The sequence below is a fragment of the Phocoena sinus genome, chromosome 10 (genome assembly GCF_008692025.1).
Source record: "Phocoena sinus isolate mPhoSin1 chromosome 10, mPhoSin1.pri, whole genome shotgun sequence".
Classification (NCBI taxonomy): Eukaryota; Metazoa; Chordata; class Mammalia; order Artiodactyla; family Phocoenidae; genus Phocoena; species Phocoena sinus.
The window spans coordinates 6,321,909-6,342,232 of NC_045772.1; the positions used below are offsets into that span (position 1 = coordinate 6,321,909).

General features: G+C 43.5%; 1 protein-coding gene and 1 non-coding gene across 4 annotated transcripts in view; both read left to right on the forward strand.

Annotated features, from left to right (window-relative positions):
• The window catches only part of PACSIN2 (protein kinase C and casein kinase substrate in neurons 2), a 140,029-nt gene that overhangs the window by 37,745 nt on the left and 81,960 nt on the right, over positions 1 to 20,324 (forward strand). The window contains exon 1 of one of the 3 annotated variants that reach the window (XM_032645271.1): positions 10,566 to 10,654. The exons of the other annotated variants lie outside the window; for them this stretch is intronic. The gene's annotated coding sequence lies outside the window, so the exon portion shown is untranslated. Of the gene's footprint in view, positions 1 to 10,565; positions 10,655 to 20,324 lie in introns of those variants that run through there. 3 annotated transcript variants of the gene reach the window in all.
• Positions 450 to 557, forward strand: LOC116761453. The gene has a single exon (XR_004352020.1). It is a non-coding gene; the product is annotated as a U6 spliceosomal RNA (small nuclear RNA).

Here is a 20,324-nt window from a genome sequence, read left to right on the forward strand (position 1 = left end):
CTTTATAGAAGTGGTTTGTAAAATCTCAGACTTTATGGAATAAATTTTGTGGAGTGCTCAGGAATCCCGTCCCTCCTCTTTCCCTCAAGAAATATTGCACAATTGGTGAAGCCAGCTGCAGAAGGTGACATGCCCTGCAGGCAGAGGTTTGCCTGTGACCTCCCTGTATCTGTCGGTTCACAGAGGACTTCTGCGAGTTGTGGTCCTGAGCCCCCTCTCAGTAGTGGGGATCTGGACAGTCCTTTTGAACCCAGCCTTGGCATCATCTGTCTGGTTTTAAAAACTCCTAAAGAAACTCATTTATTTCTTCATTATAAAATCAGTACATGTACTTTGTAAAGTACAAATATAGATTTTGAAAAGAGAAAATCACTGTCAATACCTAGATGTACACTTCTCCAGATTGTTAAAGTCACACACACAAATGTGATTTTTAAAAACAAATGGGAGTGCTCGCTTCGGCAGCACATATACTAAAATTGGAATGATACAGAGAAGATTAGCATTGGCCCCTGTGCAGGGATGACACGCAAATTCGTGAAGCACTCCATATATTTTCAAATCATATTATGTGCTTCATCCCCCTTGCCTATCAAATGCTGGACATTTTCAATAGCATCTCTGCCTGTAAGATATCAATGAGATTAATCAGTTTTTCTGTTTGATATTTTATCAAATTAGGGCTAACTTTTTGGTATGATTAAAGGATAGCAACTTTAAAAACAAAACAAAGCAAAACAAATGGGGTCATAATATTTAAACTGTTTGTAACCTGTCCGTCTTTAGCTTAGTTTCACACATGGGAGTTACATGTCCCTCATCTTAAGATGGGTCACCTGTCACAAATGCAAAGTGACCACTGCCAGGCTGAGTGGCTTGCTTTCTCCCTGTGACTCCTGCCAGGTGCTCAGCCCAGTCAGCCTCTCGGCAGGGTTCCCTCACTTTATCTTCCTTCATGAGACCTTCTGAACCAGCCTGTCCATATCCATACTTCATTCCTTGTGGTCACTGTGAGTTTGTTTCCATTTGGATTGTTATGGCATTGATTCATTGATTTTCCGACATTTACTAATTGCCTACTCTCTGAATTTCCTGGGGGTTAACCTTATGCTGCTGCTGCCTGAGTATGTGCCTCCTATGTTTCAGCCCTACTCTTGGAGAGGCCCCTTTGACCCTTCCCTGACTTTAGTTGTGATCAGCATCCTCTGGAGCATCCAGTTCTGTCTTCAGGAGGTGACCTCCATGCTACCGTTGAAAAACACACTACGCGTACCTTATCTCACTCAGTCTTCCCAAGCCCTGAGGTGGTTATCGAGGCTGTCTTCGTGTTACAGGGCGAGGCACAGGAAGCTTACAGACTTGCCAAGATCCTGCACCTGCTCACCTCTGCCCCTCTCTTGTCATCTGGCCCCACTCAGTACTGCTTTTCTCACGCAGAAGTCTGTGGAGGACCCTATAGGGGACCTGCCTCCAATGGTTACCTGGCCTGTGTCCTCACACGGCAGGATCATGACCCGTGCCAGAGTACGACTGGGAACATTGTGTTAAAAGACTGTTTAGTAGACTTCCATTTTAAATGGTGAAAGTAGAAGAAAAACGTAAAATTTGTAAAACAAGATACACTTCTAAGTTTGTGTTATATTTATAATCATATTTCAGACAGAGAATGGAAGCTTTTAGAGGTTAGAGACCATGTGTTTTAAGTTGACTTTCTATAACACTCAACAGTGCCTGCGAGCTTTAGATTCATTCATTTATTAAACACTTAATGTATTCTTATTACATGCCAAATTGAAGTACAGGATTGAAAATCTTGAGTAAGAGTTCAAATGTTTCCAGTTTCTTGGCACATGGGGTTCTTGATCTTTTCCATCTTTCCCATCTTATCCCTAGCACAGGTCCAAAATGGGGAAGGAGAAAGGAGAAGGTGATGGTAGCATTCTGGAGTGCTTGGGATCACGTTCATTTATTTACATATTTATACCTCTCCTGGTTTCACAAAGGATTTGAGTTGGTTGTTTGGGACTATCAAAAATAAATAAGTAAAAGGTGGCAGAACTGAATTCTTCCTTTGCTATCCCCAAAGCAACAGCAATAAAATAGATGTTTAGTATCTGATAAGGACCTCAGAGGTCACCTAGAACGCTCCTACTCAGTGTTTGTGGGGCCCAGGACAGCCTCCGCTGTCAGAGGGAACCAGGTGTAGCAGTTCTGCCCATGAACAGCCACTGCTGTGTGACCACAGAGAAGCCACTGCCCGGTCGGCCGTAGTTTCCTCATCTGAAAAATAGGGACAGTAGTCCCACCTTGTAGGGCTATCATGAAGTGTGGAATCATTGTATTAAAGATCCTGGCAAATGTATATAAAATGTCATAAAATAGTCCCTAATTTTATCCTCTACTTGCAGGGTTTCCAGACACAAGTTTGTGATGGTATTTTTACTGCTGTGCCGCCAAAATATCAACAGTATAATCATTGTTTAAGCTAAAGACACTTAGTTTGAGGCTTTTCGTTTATTCTGAAGTTGTATGACCCACTTTTTAGTGTTAAAATACCTTTTTAAAATTATTTAAATGCCTTTGAAATGGAGTAATGCTAAGTGCTAGGTTTTCTCTTTTCTTAACGTCCTTAGTGGACAAAATAAAGTTGGCAGCCTTATGTTGGGTGATTCTGCCTGTTGACCGAAAAAAAATGCACAACCTAAAAGTTGAGAGTTATGTTTTATTTGGTGGACATTCTGAGAACTTCAAGCCTGGGACACAACTTCTCAGATAACACTGAGAAACTGTTCCAAAGAGGCATGGTGGGGAGCCAGGATATATAGGAGTTTTTGCAACAAAAGACCAGGTAGTCCAAACATCAAAGGGTTACTGTGAATAAAAGAAAACCAGATATCTCAAGTTAAGGAATTTAGCACTTTTCTATGTATGGGAAGATGCAAGAGTCTGGGCTCACTGAAATCATTCCTTTGATATGCACCTCAGCTACCTGGGGCCAGCATCCTGTGCTTTCTCATCCCGAGTCTCCTCAGGGTGCACCATCAGGGTTGGCTGAGGCAGTTGACTGCTAGATGGTGGGCATCTTGTTTCTATCCTGCGTTTCTTCAGGGCTTGCTGTCGGGCCGCTGTAATGTGGTGGCTTGATGGCTATAACATCCTTTGTTTACTGATATGGCAGGCAATATTTTAGTTCACATGCCCTTAACGAAAGGCGCTGGTCAGTGAAGTTGGAGCTTTCATATGGTGCCCTGCCCTCTCCCCTGGGGAAGAGGAAGCCATAGCCAGATGCAGAGTGACACAACCCCTTCTTACCTGACTCAGCTCAGGGTCCCCTCTCCTGGGGAGTCTTCCCACATCTCTTCCCAGCCTCCCACCCCCCAACCCCCTTCACTCCTGCTTAGGTCTATTACATAGCACTTGTCACACTGTGTGGTCCTCTGGGGGCTTGTCTGTCTACCCTACTAAACTCTAAGCTGCTTAAGGAAAAGTGTGGTGAATTATTTAGCTTGTGACTTCCAGAGTCTAGCAGAGAGAGCGTACGTATAAATAAATGAGGGGGGAAAGCACACCAATAAGCCTCTAATAAAACATTAACACAACATATCTCAACTCTATTCCTGAAAATACCCCAAAACTCACCACAAACTCTGCGCACCACTCTTTTTTGAATTCAGACCTTCTTCTTTGGGTGTGTTGCCCAAAGAAGGCTTGAGCTGTTCCCGGGACTGGGGGGCAGCGGCAGGAGCTGTATGACATCCTGACCACTGAGATGTTGTGTTAGAAGTCCAGGTGTTGCTTCTCATGCTGGCATTTTATAAAATGCATAAGGAAATAAATTAACGTGTTTTTTCCTATCACATTTGGTGCTTTGAAGTTTTTCTTAATTGGGCTTTCTGCTTTAATTAGTCTGGCTTCATATTTTCTTTCTTTCTCTTTTTTTTTTTAAGCTTAGAGCAAGTGTCAGAGAAGCAAAGAAGCTTATATAAAAGGTCTTAACCTTTTTTTTTTTTTTTTTAACTTTGCCAAAGATAGAACTGGTACTTAGCTTGTCCTGGCACCTTCTTTGATAGAGAGTGATAGAAATTTGGCTTTGTTTATTCCTTTTTATGTAATTATGTGAGAAGAGTATTAAAGGTAAGATGGCTCTGTTTATGTCTTGGTTCATGAAAAATATGAAAGGCTAACCAGTAGGGTTCGAACACAGCCACTATCCTCTCCCCAACCAAAAAACAAGAACAACAAAAAGATCAGAAGGTTTTTACATAACCTATTTATGAACATGGTAGGTTTCTAGAATTTAAGATTTACTTATCAATTAAAAAAGAAGGAAAAGCTAATACCTGTAATTATCGTTATTAGATTTTACTTATTTACTGACTGTCAACCATTGAAACCTGTCACTGAGAGCTGCCATTTCTAAGTTGCTGACTGGCATTATCAAATTTTACTGCAGTGATGATGGAGAGAACTGAGCTAACCTGGTTAGAAAGTGGACCATTCGGGCTCATCAGAATCATTTGTGTGTGTTAGAGGATCAATTATGCTAAGAATTGAGACCTAATAAAATATACTTAGTGCTAACATTACACAGAACTTATTTTATTTGGCCTTTGAACCAGAGGACCTTGAAGTTCAGTTCCTGGTGAATGTCCATCGCTGTTGTACCGCTGATGCGGATGCTGGGAGCAGGAGAAAGTTCTGTTTTTCAAGTTCTGCAGAGGGCTCCTTTCCTCCTCTTCTTCTTTCTTCCTCTCTCCTGTCCTGTCTTCTCCCCCTCCTCCCCCTCCCTTTTCTCTTTACTGAGATATTAATTAACATACAACTGAATGCCCTCATTTAGAGGCTTTGACAAATAGATACTCCTGTGTAGCCACTGTCCTAATCAAGACACATTTCCATCATTTCAAAACGTTCCTTGTGCCCCCATGCAGTCAGCCCCCCGTCCCCAGCTCCAGGCATACATTGATCTGTCACCCTAGGTGAGTTTTTCCTGGGTTAGAATTTCCTGTAAAGATGAGACACACGGTGTGTATCTTTTGCATCTGGCTTCTTTTGCTCACCATGATGTTTCTTTGTTTCCCTCATGTTACTTCTGTCAGTGGCTCATTCCTTTTAAGCGCCAAGTAGTTTTCCACTGCGTGTCGATGATGCTGCACACAGCTGTTTTTTGTTTTTTTTTTTTTTTTTTTTTTTTTTTCTCTCTCCTGTTGCGGAGCACAGGCTCCGGATGCGCAGGCTCAGCCGCAATGGCTCAGGGGCCCAGCCGCTCCACGGCATGTGGGATCTTCCCGGACCTGGGCATGAACCCGTGTCCCCTGCATCGGCAGGCGGACTCTCAACCACTGCACCACCACGGAAGCCCCACAGCTGTTTTTGTTTTTTTTTTTTTTTTTTTTTTTTTGCGGTACGCGGGCCTCTCACTGCTGTGGCCTCTCCCGTTGCGGAGCACAGGCTCCGGACGCGCAGGCCTAGCGGCCATGGCTCACAGGCCTATCCTCTCCGCGGCATGTGGGATCTTCCCGGACCGGGGCACGAACCCGTGTCCCCCGCATCGGCAGGCGGACTCTCAACCACTGCGCCACCAGGGAAGCCCCCCCACAGCTGTTTTTTGATGTCCTGTATGGAGAAGTGTGGCAGAGAAATCAGGGCTCTGCAGGAGTATACACATAGTCTGTTTTTAATACCCCCTTCCCCCAACTTTTCTTAGCACTTGAGGAAGGCTGAGAGGAAGAGCAAATAAACAAACCGAGATTTTGGGGGTGTCACCTTTTCATCAGAGCCTTGACTCTTGTTAGTCCTTAAGTGGTTTGGCTTCTCAGAACAACACTATTCTGGTGACCCTTAGCTTGTGGCAGCCAATATGATCTTGGTGTTTGTCTTTCTGGAGATGGGGGATGGGCATTCCGAATGGTTTAAGGTCTTGTGACTTAGAGAGGCTCTTCTAGGGCTTTTGCATGATTTGTGCCATCCCTGCTGGCGCTAGGCCGCTTGGCTCTGCATTTAGGGCTTGCTAAGTTCCAAGACATGTGAACCGTGTAGCACATGTAGCATGGGGACGCCAGGCACCCCCGCCTCCCACCCCAGCCTCTGCCTCTGAGTCGTCTGGCTCTTGTCCTGCTCTGTCCTGGCTCAGCTGTTAGCTTTAGCCCAGTTGGGAGGAATAAAGCACAGAACTGCAAGTTGCACTGTTTTATTAACAACCCAATTACTGTGTGCCCATAACCTCTTTAAGAATCACCTTGTGAGACTTCCGTGGCGGTCCAGGGGTTGGGACTCCACACTTCCACTGCAGGGGGCACGGGTTCAGTCCCTGGTTGGGGAACTAAGATCCCTGTGGTGTGGCCAAAAAACAAACAAACAATAAAACACAGAAAGAATCACCTTGTAAGAGGCAGTGGTTGCTTAGGGCTGGGGGAAGGCATGGTGGGGTAGGGAGAGGGGCGATAGCTAAAGAGTACAGGGTTTCTTTTTGAGATGATGAAAATGTCCTAAAATTGGGGTGATGGTTGCCATATCTGTGAATATACTAAAACCTATTGAATTGTACACTTTAAATGGCTGAATTGTATGGTATGTGAATTATACCTCAGTAAAGCTATTTTTTTAAAAAGGGTGGTATTAGAGCAAGGACAGACCAATAGAGGAATGGGGGAAAATTGACATAGAAATTTTACTCTTTCCCCATATGACATGACCTGTTGCTAAATATCCTAGTTGCTTCACAGCTCTAGTTCCATGGGGGGCATAAGAGTGTGGTAGAAAGAGGATGGGCTTTGACGTATCAGGTGAACCTGAGTTTGGATCCCCATTCTGCCATTATTGGCTGGGTGACCTTGGGCAGGTCACTTAACTTCACTGTGCTGGTTTCCCTTCTGTAAAAGGGGACTAGTAGTACCTATCTTATGGGATCTTTTAAACGAGCCCAGTATGGGCTTCCCTGGTGGCGCAGTGGTTGAGAGTCTGCCTGCCGATGCAGAGGACATGGGTTCGTGCCCCGGTCCGGGAAGATCCCACATGATGCGGAGCAGCTGGGCCCGTGAGCCATGGCCACTGAGCCTGCGCGTCCGGAGCCTCTGCTCCGCAACGGGAGAGGCCACAACAGTGAGAGGCCCGCATACCGGGAAAAAAAAAAAAAAAAAACTCGGTAGAGGCAGCCATTTTCACCACGTGACAGTCATATAACAAAGGTATCAGATAGAAGAGGTAGTGTGGTGAGACGCTGTCCTGATGTCTGTGAGTTCTGCTAGGTTAACTAACGGCTGTTCACTCGAATCCCCCTGCTGATGTGCCTTGGTAACAATGGCTGAGCTAATGGATGACCCTGGCAGTCTTTAGCTAATTTGCTGGACTCTCTGCTTCAAAATTTTTTTTCTGCCTTAATCCACATGGTTTGAGTAGGTTGGTGGCAAGCTCTTGGAGAACGCACTTGTGTCCCCTGCTTTGTGAAGCCTTCCCACCCTGGGTCCCTGCTCCCTTCACACTGTTCCCTCAACCCTTGGCACACGTTGGTTCTAGCATTTATCAGCTCGTGCCATTTTAATTTATTTACACTTCTGCTGTGCCCATAAACTGTGAGCAATGCAGGGAAGGGACCTTGGCTTTTCAGTCATGGGGCCCCGAGGCCCTAAGCACTGTGCCTGGCACTAATGTTTGTTGAATGAATGCCCAATGGTTTCAAGTCTGGTGACAAACTAGTTTGGAACCGGAAATACCAGTTTAGGCACCACGTGCTAGAAGTTAGCAGGTGGGTTTCCCTGGAGCAGTGTTTCTGTCCCAGCACCACCTCCAGGGGCTGCACCCCTGCCCCAGGATGGGAGAGCTGCCAGAGGGCCAGGAGAGCTTGCCTCCTGCCAGGCATCCACTGGTGAGATGCGGCTGAAGTTACGAGGAGGGAGAAGGTGCCCTGGCCACGCTGGAAAGCTGGTCTTGTTACTTCATAGTGCTACTGCTATCTGCCTTCTTAATTCAGTTCATATACAATTTTTTTTAAGCAGCAGCTGTATCCAAGACCCAGTTCTGATTCTTCAGGGAAGCCAAGATGGAGAGGCAGTGTGGTATAGTGGTTAACAGCTGGGCTTTGGAGGCTGACTGCCTGGGGTTCATTCCTGGCCCTCGCCATGAACCAGCTCCAGGACACAGGGCAAGTAATATAACTTCTCTGTGCCTCAGTTATCTCACCTGGAAGATGGAAGAGGTAACAGTACTTACCCTCATAGGGTTATTTTCATGATTGACCATAAATAAAGTAAGCACTATATAAATGTTTATTGAGCAGCCTTTGTTTGTTGGATTTAAAAAAAGAATAAAGAGCATGAGGCTCTTAAACCTTGCTATGATTGTCCCTCCCATAACCAAGAGCACTAAGTGGGGCTCTGGGGCAAAGAAGAATTTCCTGTCATGCTAGCTGATAGCAAGGAGAGGTAGACAATCAGCTTGCTTTGTGAGAACAACTCAGGTGTGTATTCCTTCTTAGTGGAAGAAAATACCCCCAGACAAAGGCTTTGGCGACCATATTTTTATGCCGCTTAAACTTAAAGCATGTACTTTGAAAGATAACTGCCATGCCATTGGTTTTAGAAAGCCTGTCTTGGTACTCAGCAAGCCTTTTGACTTGTTGCTCAACTTTTTCCAGCCTTAGTGTCCACCACTGGACAAAATGACCTTTAGGGCCATTAGACCTTCAGTTCCTGATCCTGTCTGTCCCACAGCAAACCCTGGGATGAAGTGGCCAGCCTCCCTGCAGACCAGAGGATGCTACTCTGGCGTGTGCACCTCTGTAAGGGTGTAACTGACTTAACTAAGCTGGCGGCAGAGTACGGTGAAGTCTGTGTTGGGTTGACTTCGTGGGGAGGGTGAGGGGAAAGTGGTATCATAACATTCTGAGTAATGTGAATGATTATCACATGTCAAATAATTGAGGCTTTTGTTGATACGGCCTTTGCTTTATTGGTGTTTTTCTATTAAGGAATTTCTAAACCGAGATTTTTTTTTTTTTTAAAGAATCAATTTTATTTATTTATTTTTGATTGCATTGGGTCTTCGTTGCTGTGCGCAGGCTTTCTCTAGTTGTGGTGAACGGGGGCTCCTCTTCGTTGTGGTGCGCGGGCTTCTCATTGCGGTGGCTTCTCTTGTTGCGGAGCACGAGCTCTAGGCGCGTGGGCTTCCGTAGTTGTGGCTTGCAGGCTCTAGAGCACAGGCTCAGTAGTTGTGGCACACGGGCTCAGTTGCTCTGTGGCATGTGGGATCTTCTCTGACCAGGGACAGAAGCTCTGTCCCCTGCAGTGGAAGCGCGGAGTCTTAACCACTGGGCCACCAGGAAAGCCCCTTAAAACACTTTTTATTCAGGTGTAAATATATATACATAAAAGTGTGCATATTATATGTGTGTATACCAATGAATTTTCATAAATACACCATACCCATAACAGCTCAAAAACCAGAACACTGCTCAGAAGCATTCCTGGTGACCCCTTGCTGCTCTGTCCCTCTCTGCTCTACCCTGTCCTGGCCTCGCTCGGCACAGAGTTGTGCCTCCTCTTTATCTAACGGGAATTAATGCAGTATGTTCTTGTGGACACATACATTTGAAAATGAGGAGTTAGGGGGATTTCCCTGGTGGCCCAGTGGTTAAGACTCCATGCTGCCAATGCAGGGGCCCCAGGTTTGATCCCTGGCCGGGGAACTGGATCCCACATGCATGCTGCAGCTAGGCGTTTGCATGCCACAACTAAGGAGCCCGCGAGCCGCAACTAAAAGGAGCCCACCTGCTACAACTAAGACCTGGAGCAAATACATAAATATTTTTAAAAAAGGAAACCCCTCAACACTTGAAAAATAAATAAAATGAGGAGATAGGATCTCTTCCTCCTCACCTAAAGTTATATTATTCTTTTTTTCCTTCACTTTCAGTTCTTTGTAAAACTCTAGGAAGTAAAGTGTTTTTGTGTTGATTTTTACTTCTAGGGAATCACACTTGCATATTTGAGTGCCCTAGTTCCTAGGAGGCAGTCACACTGCTGAGACCAGGGTCCCCTGCCTGTGTCCAGCATGAGCCTGCGTCAGGCTTCCCCTGCATCTCCCACTGTCAAGCTGCTTTGCCTTGTGTGTGGAGTCACAGAGAGAAGCTGAGTTTTACATGTAGGGGCAATGGAAGATTACCCCATGCAAGTAAAACCCTGTCACATTAACTCCTGGCTCCTTAGAAACAGAGCATGTCTTTTTTCCCTCCTAAATGGGAGGATCCCAAAAACAAGAAGAGACTCTAAGACCATCACATACAGTGTAAGTTAGTTTATATATAAGTTGATTTTGGGGGGTGATATGATTTTCGTTCTCAGTCCTTTTGTCTCTGATTTTCCATGGAATACTGAGATTTCTGTTTGGCTACTTACTGAAAAGAAAGCTCTTCTGTGATGGTCCCAGCAGGCTTGCAGAGGCAGTCTGAGAACCTGGTGCCTGTAGGGTGAATGCAGCAGTGTAGGGGAATGGCCTTATCTCGGCTGCAAGGAGTCGACAGCCAACAGGAAATGATGAAATGTGCTGGGAGAATTCAGCTGGGAGCCGAGGTCAGACATACCAGCAGGGACTGGAAGGAGGCAGGTACGGAAGCTGATCTGCAAAGTTAGGCAGTTGAAGCCGCCTTTGACAGGAAAACGTGAGTGTGCTGTTTAGAACATGCATTTCCTTTAAGGGAGACCTGCTGAAAGTAAAATTTTCATTGATTTTTTTTTTTTCCCTCCAGAGTGATTGATTTAACAGAACCCTTACCTTTTAAGCACACCTAGTATTAGAGCTTCTTGATGGAAATGTTCACCCAGTTCAATATCAGCTGAACAGTGTGGAGTGTTTTATCCAAAATGCTTTGAGAAAATGTTAGAGTACATGTTTGATTTTCTTGGTGAATACATCTTGACCCAAACAAATGAAGGACTATGCTTTATAATTTCTACTCTGGTTTTAGAACATATGTGCATGCTTCATTTCAAAGTAGAGGGAATAAATTAAAAACTTAGGCATGTTTTAGACTAGTTTGCATACCTCTGCCTGTATTTTTTTCTTACTGTGTAGCTAAATGAATTACTTGAGTTAACAGTTAATAGAGGGTTGGTTTCTTTTCCCCCTACTGTCAGGCATTCCATTTATTACATGCTGCAACTTCCTTTCTTAACAGCCACAGCTAATCTACAAACTCACAACTGGGACTTGTGATAGAAAATGAACAAATTAGCTTTTCCAGTTAACTGTAGTTGCTATTTCATGACTGTGTCTTCCAGAATCCCAGAATTAGCATGCGGCTTGCTCCAAGACCCCCCTCCGTCTTCCTCCTCAGTCAGTTCTTATTTTTCTTCTCATCTGGACCCTGTGCTCTCATCCCCATCTGACTGCTATCACTGGACACTATTTTCATTTTTATTGGATAGCAAAATGTAAAACTTTTATTGTTTCAATAACTGAGCAGCTTTACATACGTATTTGTTTCTTATCTTGAAGTCGTACTCTGGAATTGAAAAATTTTGGCTCCCTCTCCCTTTCCTTTGTTTATGCAGTACTGTAATTCTAATTAGAAGATTTTCTTTAAAAATCCCGATATGTGAGTGACTCATCGCTATTTATTGGGTTACCTATTGCTGTGAACGTTAGAAAGGCAGTGTCCTCTTTCTGTTCTCCAGAAAGTGCCATGCTGGTACAGTCTGTGCCACACACACAAGCATATTTTCTCGTTAGGTCATTACCTAGTGTGATGTATGTATTTCTAACACTTTTAAGGTTGCATACTTCCTATTTTCTAGACCTTAACCAGGTTTCCTATCTTCAGACGTTAATCAGGTTTTACCCTTGCTCTTATAATTTAGAACAGGGGTCCCCAACCTTGGGGCCGTGGACCGGTACCGGTACCGGTGTGTGGCCTGTTAGGAACCGGGCTGCACAGCAGGAGGTGAGCGGCAAGAGAGCGAAGCTTCGTCCGCTGCTCCCCATCGCTCGAATTACTGCCTGAACCTTCCCCCTCTCGCCTGCCTGTGGAAAAAGTGTCTTCCACGAAACTGGTCCCTGGTGCCAAAAAGGTTGGGGACCGCTGATTTAGAATATCTCAACTTCCTTCTTTCTTCATATATAAGATATCTTACCTAATTCTAGGTGAACTTTAATGCTGCATTTATGAAAATAATAAACAGGTATCCTAGCTTCAAACTGAAGCATGTCTTATAGGTCTGAGATTTATGCCAGTAGTAAAAATAAGCCCCCCCAACTTTTATATATTGTTAGTATTCTGTTTCGCTCAGCCATATAATTCTGTTATTTAGGAGGTAGCATAATTAAAAAGGTGGGACCATGATCTTCAGAGTTGTAATGGCTCTTGGAGTTGTTATAGTCAGGCCCATTTATTAAAAAAAAATTTTTTTTTTAATTTTTATTTATTTATTTGGCCGCGCCGTGCAGCATGTGGGAATCTTAGTTCCCTGACCAGGGTTCAAACCTATGTCCCCTGCAGTGGAAGCGTGGAGTCCTTTTTTTTTTAAACATCTTTATTGGAGTATAATTCTTTACAATGCTGTGTTAGTTTCTGCTGTATAACAAAGTGGATCAGCTATACATATACATATATCCCCATATCTCCTCCCTCTTGCGTCTCCCTCCCACCCTCCCTATCCCACCCCTCTAGGTGGTCACAAAGCACCAAGCTGATCTCCCTGTGCTATGCGACTGCTTCCCGCTAGCTATCTGTTTTACATTCAGTAGTGTACATATGTCCATGCCACTCTCTCACTTCGTCCCAGCTTACCCTTCCCCCTCCCTGTGTCCTCAAGTCCATTCTCTATGTCTGCGTCTTTATTCCTGTTCTGCCCCTAGGTTCTTCAGAACCATTTTTTTAAGTGTGGAGTCTTATCCACTGGACCGCCAGGGAAGTCCCCCTTCATTTTTTTTAAACAAAGGAATTAATACTGAGAGGTGAAATGCCTTGCTGACTTGTCCAAGGTCACATGGCTTGTTGGTGGCTGAGTGAGTCTGGAACCCAGTTCTCCTGACTTCTGGGCCATTGGCTTTTCCTTTATCTGCTTTCTCCACATGTTATCTCAAGATTAATAGGACTTGGCCAAGACTAGCTTTTTTCTTCTTATGACTCCATTTTCATTTGTTTCATTTTCAAATACTCAGCTTTTATTCAAGAATTTCCCTAAGTGAGCACCATTCGGTATAGGTGTGCAATGAATTACCTCAAGCACAAATTACCTGTCAAGCACAGTGAGCATTGACATTTCTCCCTTTGTGAGAGATTTTTCTTAAAAACAAACAGTTCTCTATTTTATAAAGGTTTTCTTGTTTCTCCCCTAAACTAGGTCTTACTCAATTGTTACTGTTATAAGAAAACCTCATTATACGATTATCTGCTACATGTGAAATCCATACTTAATAAAATCATAACTAATAAAAAAATAGAAGAAAGTACTTGATTCTTCTTTGAAAAGAGGATTCTTCAGTTTATGAAAGGAAAACCCTGAACTCTGTGGGAGCATTTTGGCCCCTAGGAAGGAATACTGACAACTCTATCTTGCTAACTCTCAGTCTGGACTGACAGGGTTTTGGAATAGGATAGACTTTAAAATAATACATTATAATGTAAATAAAAGGGGTAGTGATTTAATTTATAAAAATGAAATTTATCTACAACCTTCCAGAAACATTTAAAAATAGTCTCTCCTAAAAATTGAATTTGAATCCTCTGAAATTCAAGTATGGGAATTAGATGCAAATAGAGGCATGCTGAGAACAGTGAGTGACTGTTCTTAGACCTTGATGTGGCTCCCACTCTGTCCAAAGTCACCTTAAAATGCCTTGGAGAGGTTCATAGAATAGCACTTATTTGTATTTTCTGAAGTACTTAGAGTATATGTTGTGGAGAATTCTGAAACAAATATACTACAGGAAAATAGGCATTTTTATAAATATTTTAATTGTACTTGAAATTGCAGTCAATAACGTTATACCTATTTTAATTTATAAAACCTGGGAATGAAGTAGGGTGCATGAGCAATGTTTTTTTGGTTTTTTGTTTTTAACGCTGGCTGTGGACGTGCCTTCTTGTCTTTGCCTGCAGATGAACAGTGCTTTTATGCACTAGTTGGGACTGTGTCTTCCCTCCTGGTGTTCTGGTACCACTTTTTGTCATTGTCCTTGACGAAGCTGCTTTCAGTTGGTGAGCCAGATGACTACATCGGGGGTTAAAGAAAGGGTGAGGAGCCTGCTTCAGGGACTGGCTTAGTTCACTTCTCCCATAATTTAGTTACCTTTGTTCCCCAATTAGCATTTTATATGTCCTGCTATATTTTCAGTACATGTTAACTATAGAATATTTTAACTGGCTTCCTTTTCTTAATACATATTGGGTTGGCCTTAATAAATATATAATTATATATATGTATATATAAACATAATTAATATATAATAGTCCTAGTCAGTAATAAGTAATATTTGACATTCCTTCTTGCCCCAGCTTCTGTCCACATTAGTGTAAATTCTGATTGTGCCTGTGAAATTTAAATATGTGAAGGGGGATGTGGTGCTGGCTTTGCTGCAGGCTGAGGAGGACTTTAAAGGCAGCCCCTGAGGCTGCTCTTGGCCCAGAAGTCTCTGAGGGTATGTGAGGTTGGGGTTGTCTGGGCCTTCTTCACTTCCGTCTCTGCTCGAGGCATCTCTCCAGGCCAGCTTCTAGTGGTGGCCTTAGAACCTCCGCCAAGGCTTTGAAGAAACTTCTCCTAGTAGCCCAAGTAGATCCCAGGCTCCAGAGGCAGGTAAAGAGGACTGTGTGTGTGCCGGGGTCAGAGTGGGGGTGAATAGTAACAATGGAAAACATGGGCCATTAATTTGAATGAGTGAGTGAACGAATGAAAGGGTTGCAATGGTCTCCTTCCCACAGAGATTGAAGGCACTATAGTTGTGTTTCACTGGGCTGGTCTAAATGTATTTGCATCTCACAGTTCTGCCTTTATGTCAAGTGGCAGACTAGGTGTTTATTTAACATCTCCAATAGCCCTGGGAATCTGGCCTAAATTTTTTTTTCTAATTAGACTGTCATACGTGAATCATAAGACATGAATCTCTATGTGGACTCACAAAGCACAATATTGTGTTTTTTGGATAACTTAAAGAATCCAACACAAAGTGTTCTGAATTTGAAATGTGTGACGATGGCCATCACAATAGTATGGGATTTTAAATTTCTTTATGTTAATGGGAAGCCCGTGCTACGAATTTCATACTCAGTCTTGTTTTTCATTGGAATTTGTTCTGCAGTGGAGTCCTTGAGGGAGATCAGGGAGAATGATTTTGCTGGAGACTGCTACTTGACAAGATGTTATTGATGGAACTAACAGGGCTAAAATGTTGAACTTACCAATTTGAATTTTCTTTGATTCTCAAGTTCCTAATATGTATTGGTAGTGCTCGTTTAGCAAAATAAATTAAGCACAGGGCAATATGGAGACAATGAAGTGATCTCTTTATGGTTCTTTTCTGGTATGAGCTGACACATAAAGAAAAAATAGCACAGGGCACAGTGGACTTACGACCAAGTATCTGTTGACTTGGAAAACGGAAACATTTTGTTAACTTACCACCTCTGAGCGTGTTCAGCTCAGGTTCACTTATTCGTGAGATCTGACCCTTATTGTGCAGGAAGAATGTTACACAACAAGACCACGAGGCCATGCGGAGAAGTGTCAGGACCATTTTCTGAGGAGAAATCGTTGCATATTTAATGTTGACTTCTAAGGCATTAATTTATCTTAGGCGCATCCAGTAGACTTCTGAGGTTGAAGAGTTTGAATTTGGGATGGGTAGAGGTTGTCATAATGATGAAAAGTCATGGTGTGAGACTTATGTAAATTGTGCTTGTTCCATCACCTGACTGCTTTCATTAACAGCTATGCAGGCACCTGAGCGAGCTCTGTGCTTATTTCTGACCATCCATTAGGTCACCACCTGGAGGGACAGTCCATCTAAATGCTGGCTGGCTGGATCACTTGCTTCGTTCACTTGTGCGGGCACGCATGCATTCAACTTACCCGCTTGGTGGAGTTTCTTGTGCACTCAGTTTGTGTCAGGCATGATGCTAGTAGGCCCTGGGATCCATGATGGTTAAGACTGAGTTCTTGCCCCTGAGAAGCCCACCGTCCAGACGGATAAAGAGACTTCTAAACTCCAGGGTGATAAGTCTTCTTACAGTGCTACAGGGACCTTATCTGCTGTGAAGAATGGGGGAGGTCGGGGAAAACTTCACAGATTGGTGTGTTTTGGAGAGCGGTTTGTCAGGCAGACAGGAGAAGCAGGGGGAAATATATATGCGAAGGCAAGGAGGTCAGAAGGAATATGCTGTGTTTGGGAGTTTGATACGGCTGAACAGTATAGTATATATGTAGCTGGGCTTCAGGTACGTCAAATTTATCTGGCCCAGGCCAGTATTTTTCATCCTAACCCAGTTCTTTCTTCTGAATTTTCTGTTTCTCTTTGGGGCATCACCACCTACCTTGCCTCCAAAACTAGGAACTTTTAATCCTTATTCCCCCTCTGCCCTTTATTCACAGGTGACTTCATCCTGCCTGTTCTTCTCTTGAATATTACTCCTCTTTCCTGGTCTCCTAACCCTTTCTCTTTCTCCAGTCTCTAACCTCTAGAGCTGCACTGTCCAATATGGTAGCTGGTAACCATGTGTGGCTATTTGTATTAAAATGAATTAAAAGTAGATACAAAAAAGTCAATTCCCTGGTTGTACTAGCTGCATTTCAAGCGAGCACTCAGTAGCTAGTGGCTGCTGTATTGGACAGCCCAGGTCTACAGGCTTGATGGTCTGTTCTCTGCTCTCTGTCTGAGGGAACTTTCTTTCACGGGCCTTTGGATCAGGTCCCTCCCCATAACTTTCCAAATTCCCGGTGTGACTTTCAAGACTCCTAGCCTGGTGGCACTTATCTTGCCTTGTATTCAGCTACTCCCTTTTTTGCTCTCCCACTGTCACATTCTTGATTCTTTCACACCTTTTAACCTTAGTACATGCTGTTCTGTCTTTCTCCAGAGTACCTGCCATTTGCCGTCTGTGCATTCTCCTGCACACTTCAGACCTAGCTCCAGGCTCTCTTCGCTGGCTGGCTTCAGGTTAATCTCCTTCTCGTTGTACTCCAGTACTTGTAATCACACCGTTGTAGGCGCCTGTGAGAGAGCACGGATGGTGCTTATCGTGTGGTGCCATCGTCGTTTGTCTATCGCTCTCTGGCAGGCATACTGGCTAAGCTTTGGAGACAGATAGGCTTAATTTCAAAACTAACCATTTACTTGCCATGTGCCTTTGGGCAAGATATTTAACCTCTGACTCTTGGTTTCTTCTTCTGTACAATGAAGTTTATAATGGTCTTTCCCTCATGTTAAATGAAACCAAATGTGTAGAGCCCCCAGCACTGTACTTAACTAGACAGCTCTCAAGTCATAGCTGAGAGCTGTCATTCTAGACAGACATCTTTAGTGTCCATCAGCCTTGCTAAAACCATATCATCTACAAATAATGTTTTGATTCTCCTTTTCTAATTCTTATACTTCTTACTTATTTTTCTTATTGCTTTGGCTAGTCCTCCAGTACAATGTGAATAGAAGTGATATTGAATAGATGCAGCCCTTTCCTGTTCCTGTGCCTTCTCTTTGCTACAGTTCTTCTGTGTGTGTGCGTTTGTTTATGTGTGCGCGCGCACGTGTGCCTTTTTGTTTTGATTGAGTTCCATCGTGCTCCTGCTCCCCCACACCCCCATCATTGCATTTGTTTTTCTCTCTTAGCTTGGAAATTAAATTCTGTCTAGTCCTTTAGTGGTTATCCTAGATATCCATTTTTAACAAAAACATTTAACAAAATCTAAAGTGATGACTTTATGTTTCTCTTGACTAATGGAAGGATTTAAAACATTTTAACTCCACATCCCCTTCCAACTTGTCCAGTATTTCTTTTCTGAATTTTTTAATTCTATAAATTAGATACTGTGTTTCATAACATCAGTGCTGTTTAGATTCATCCGTGTATTTATTAACCGTTCTCTCTTGTGCTTCAAGCTTTCCAGCTGAGATAATTTCTTTTTGCCTGAAGTATATCCTTTAAAATTTCCTTTTCTGCAAGGGTTTTTTGGGTGGTATATATTTTGTCTTTCTGAAAATGTCTAGTTCTTAGTTCTTAAAAACTAGTTCTGCTGGGTTTGGAATTCTTGGTTGGCAGTTTTTGTTGCTTAGCATGTTGAATATATCAGTTCTCTCTGGCTGCATTTATGATCTTTTCTGTACCTTTGAGGTTCTACAATTTTAATTTAATTTGTCTTGGTATGGTTCTCTCTTTCTTTTTAAAGTCTTGCTTGAGTTCATTGGGCTTCCTTGATCTGTGATTTAATGTCTTTCAGCGTTCTGAAAAATCATCTTTAAATATTGCTTCTTCCCCGCTCTTAATGTTATCTCCTTCTGGAACTTCATGAGTTGTAAGTTAGACTTCACTGTTTCTTCCAAGTCTATTAATCTTTCTTTTATATTTTCTCTCTTTGTCACCTCAGAGAGAAAGCTGACTTATCTACTTATATTCTAGGGTTTCTTCTTTAAATTTACTTTTTTGGTATCTTTAGATTCTTTTATTATATTTTATAACATAATAAAGTGATGCAATTATATTTTATTCAGTTTTTTAAATTTTTCAGTGAGAGAGTCATTAAGATTCCTGGTCTGCCTTGCTGCTGAAAACACAAGTCTGTTCTGTCATACTGTGTGCTTGTGCCCGAGCCCAGCACATTCCTTGACTCATTCCTTGCAGACGTGTTTATTGTGCACCTGTTATGCATCAGTGGTAGGGATGTAGGAGTGAACAAGACAGAGTCCTTGTTCTTCAGGAGCTTGCGTTCTTGTGACTGGAGACAGTAAATAAGTACACAATTTGGCATGTGGGGCTGAGTGTTATTAACGAAATAATGCAGAGTTAGGGGCTGACATGTCAGAGGAATGGGGAGGGGTTAGGGAAGGCTTTCTTAAGAAGAAGGTGATGTATGAGCAGATATCTGATGATGTGAGGCAGCAAAGCCTACAGGTCCTGGAGGAAGGGTGTTCCTGGTAGAGGGGAAGCAGGGGCAAAGGTAGGCCCAAGCCTGGTGCATTTGGAGACCCAGAGGAAGGTCACTGTGGCTGGCACTGGAAGGAGCCGAGACTGGAGCTGGAAGCTGAGGCCAGATCACATGGGACCTTGCAGCGGGGGAGTGTAGATAAGTGGGACAGGCAGCTGTTGACACATTTTCAGTTTGGTGGCTTGAACTAAAGAAGCTGAGGCAGAGGTGGTGTGAGGTGGCCATGTTCTGCCTCTGTTCCAGGGTGGAGCTTTCTGTGCCCTCGTGGGTGTGGGCGTTGTTTTCAGTCTGTCTCCAGGCTCTCAGAGCAGCTCCTGATTCTCCCCTTGGTTGGAGCACCTCATACTCACTCTCAGTGGGCTGCAGGCAGCCGGCCTCTCACTCCCTCTTCCAGACTGCTCTTCCGCCTGCCCCCTCCTCCCTCCCACCTGTCAGCCTAATCAGGTGGGACCTTGTCTTATCTTTCCTGCTAGACTGTGGTTCCTGGACTGCAGGACCACCTCTTACTATTGACTTATTTCGCTCCCTTCCCCAGCTCTTAGCAAGGTTTCTGGCACTCAGAAAGTAAATGCTTTTAGAATCTTGGGGCAAATATACATAATATGATCAAAACATCCTTTTTTTTTTTTTTTTTTTTTTTTGCAGTACGCGGGCCTCTCACCGTTGTGGCCTCTCCCATTGAGGAGCACAGGCTCTGGATGCACAGGCTCAGCGGCCATGGCTCACGGGCCCAGCCACTCCTCGGCATGTGGGATCTTCCCAGACCGGGGCACGAACCCGTGTCGCCTGCATCGGCAGGCGGACTCTCAACCGCTGTGCCACCAGGGAAGCCCAACATCTTTGTTTTGACAATACCATTTTACTGAGCTTATCAGAATAAATTACATATTTTATTGAAATCATTAAAAAATTTGGGGCACAGTCTATTCCTTGAGCCAACTAAACTGACAAATGTTTTATTAAGGATGGACTCTCTTTGCCTCTGTGTGTGTGTGCACACGCTTGCGCATGTTTGTGCAAGATCTCTGAGGTATGCCTATGTAGTAATTAGGCATTTTATCATAAACAGAAGTTCCATTAATTTTTCTCCTTTGTAAACTGGTAACTGGAAGTGTTTATTAGGCAGGTAGCATCATTAAAAAAATCTGTATATAGGGCTTCCCTGGTGGTGCAGTGGTTAAGAATCTGCCTGCCAGT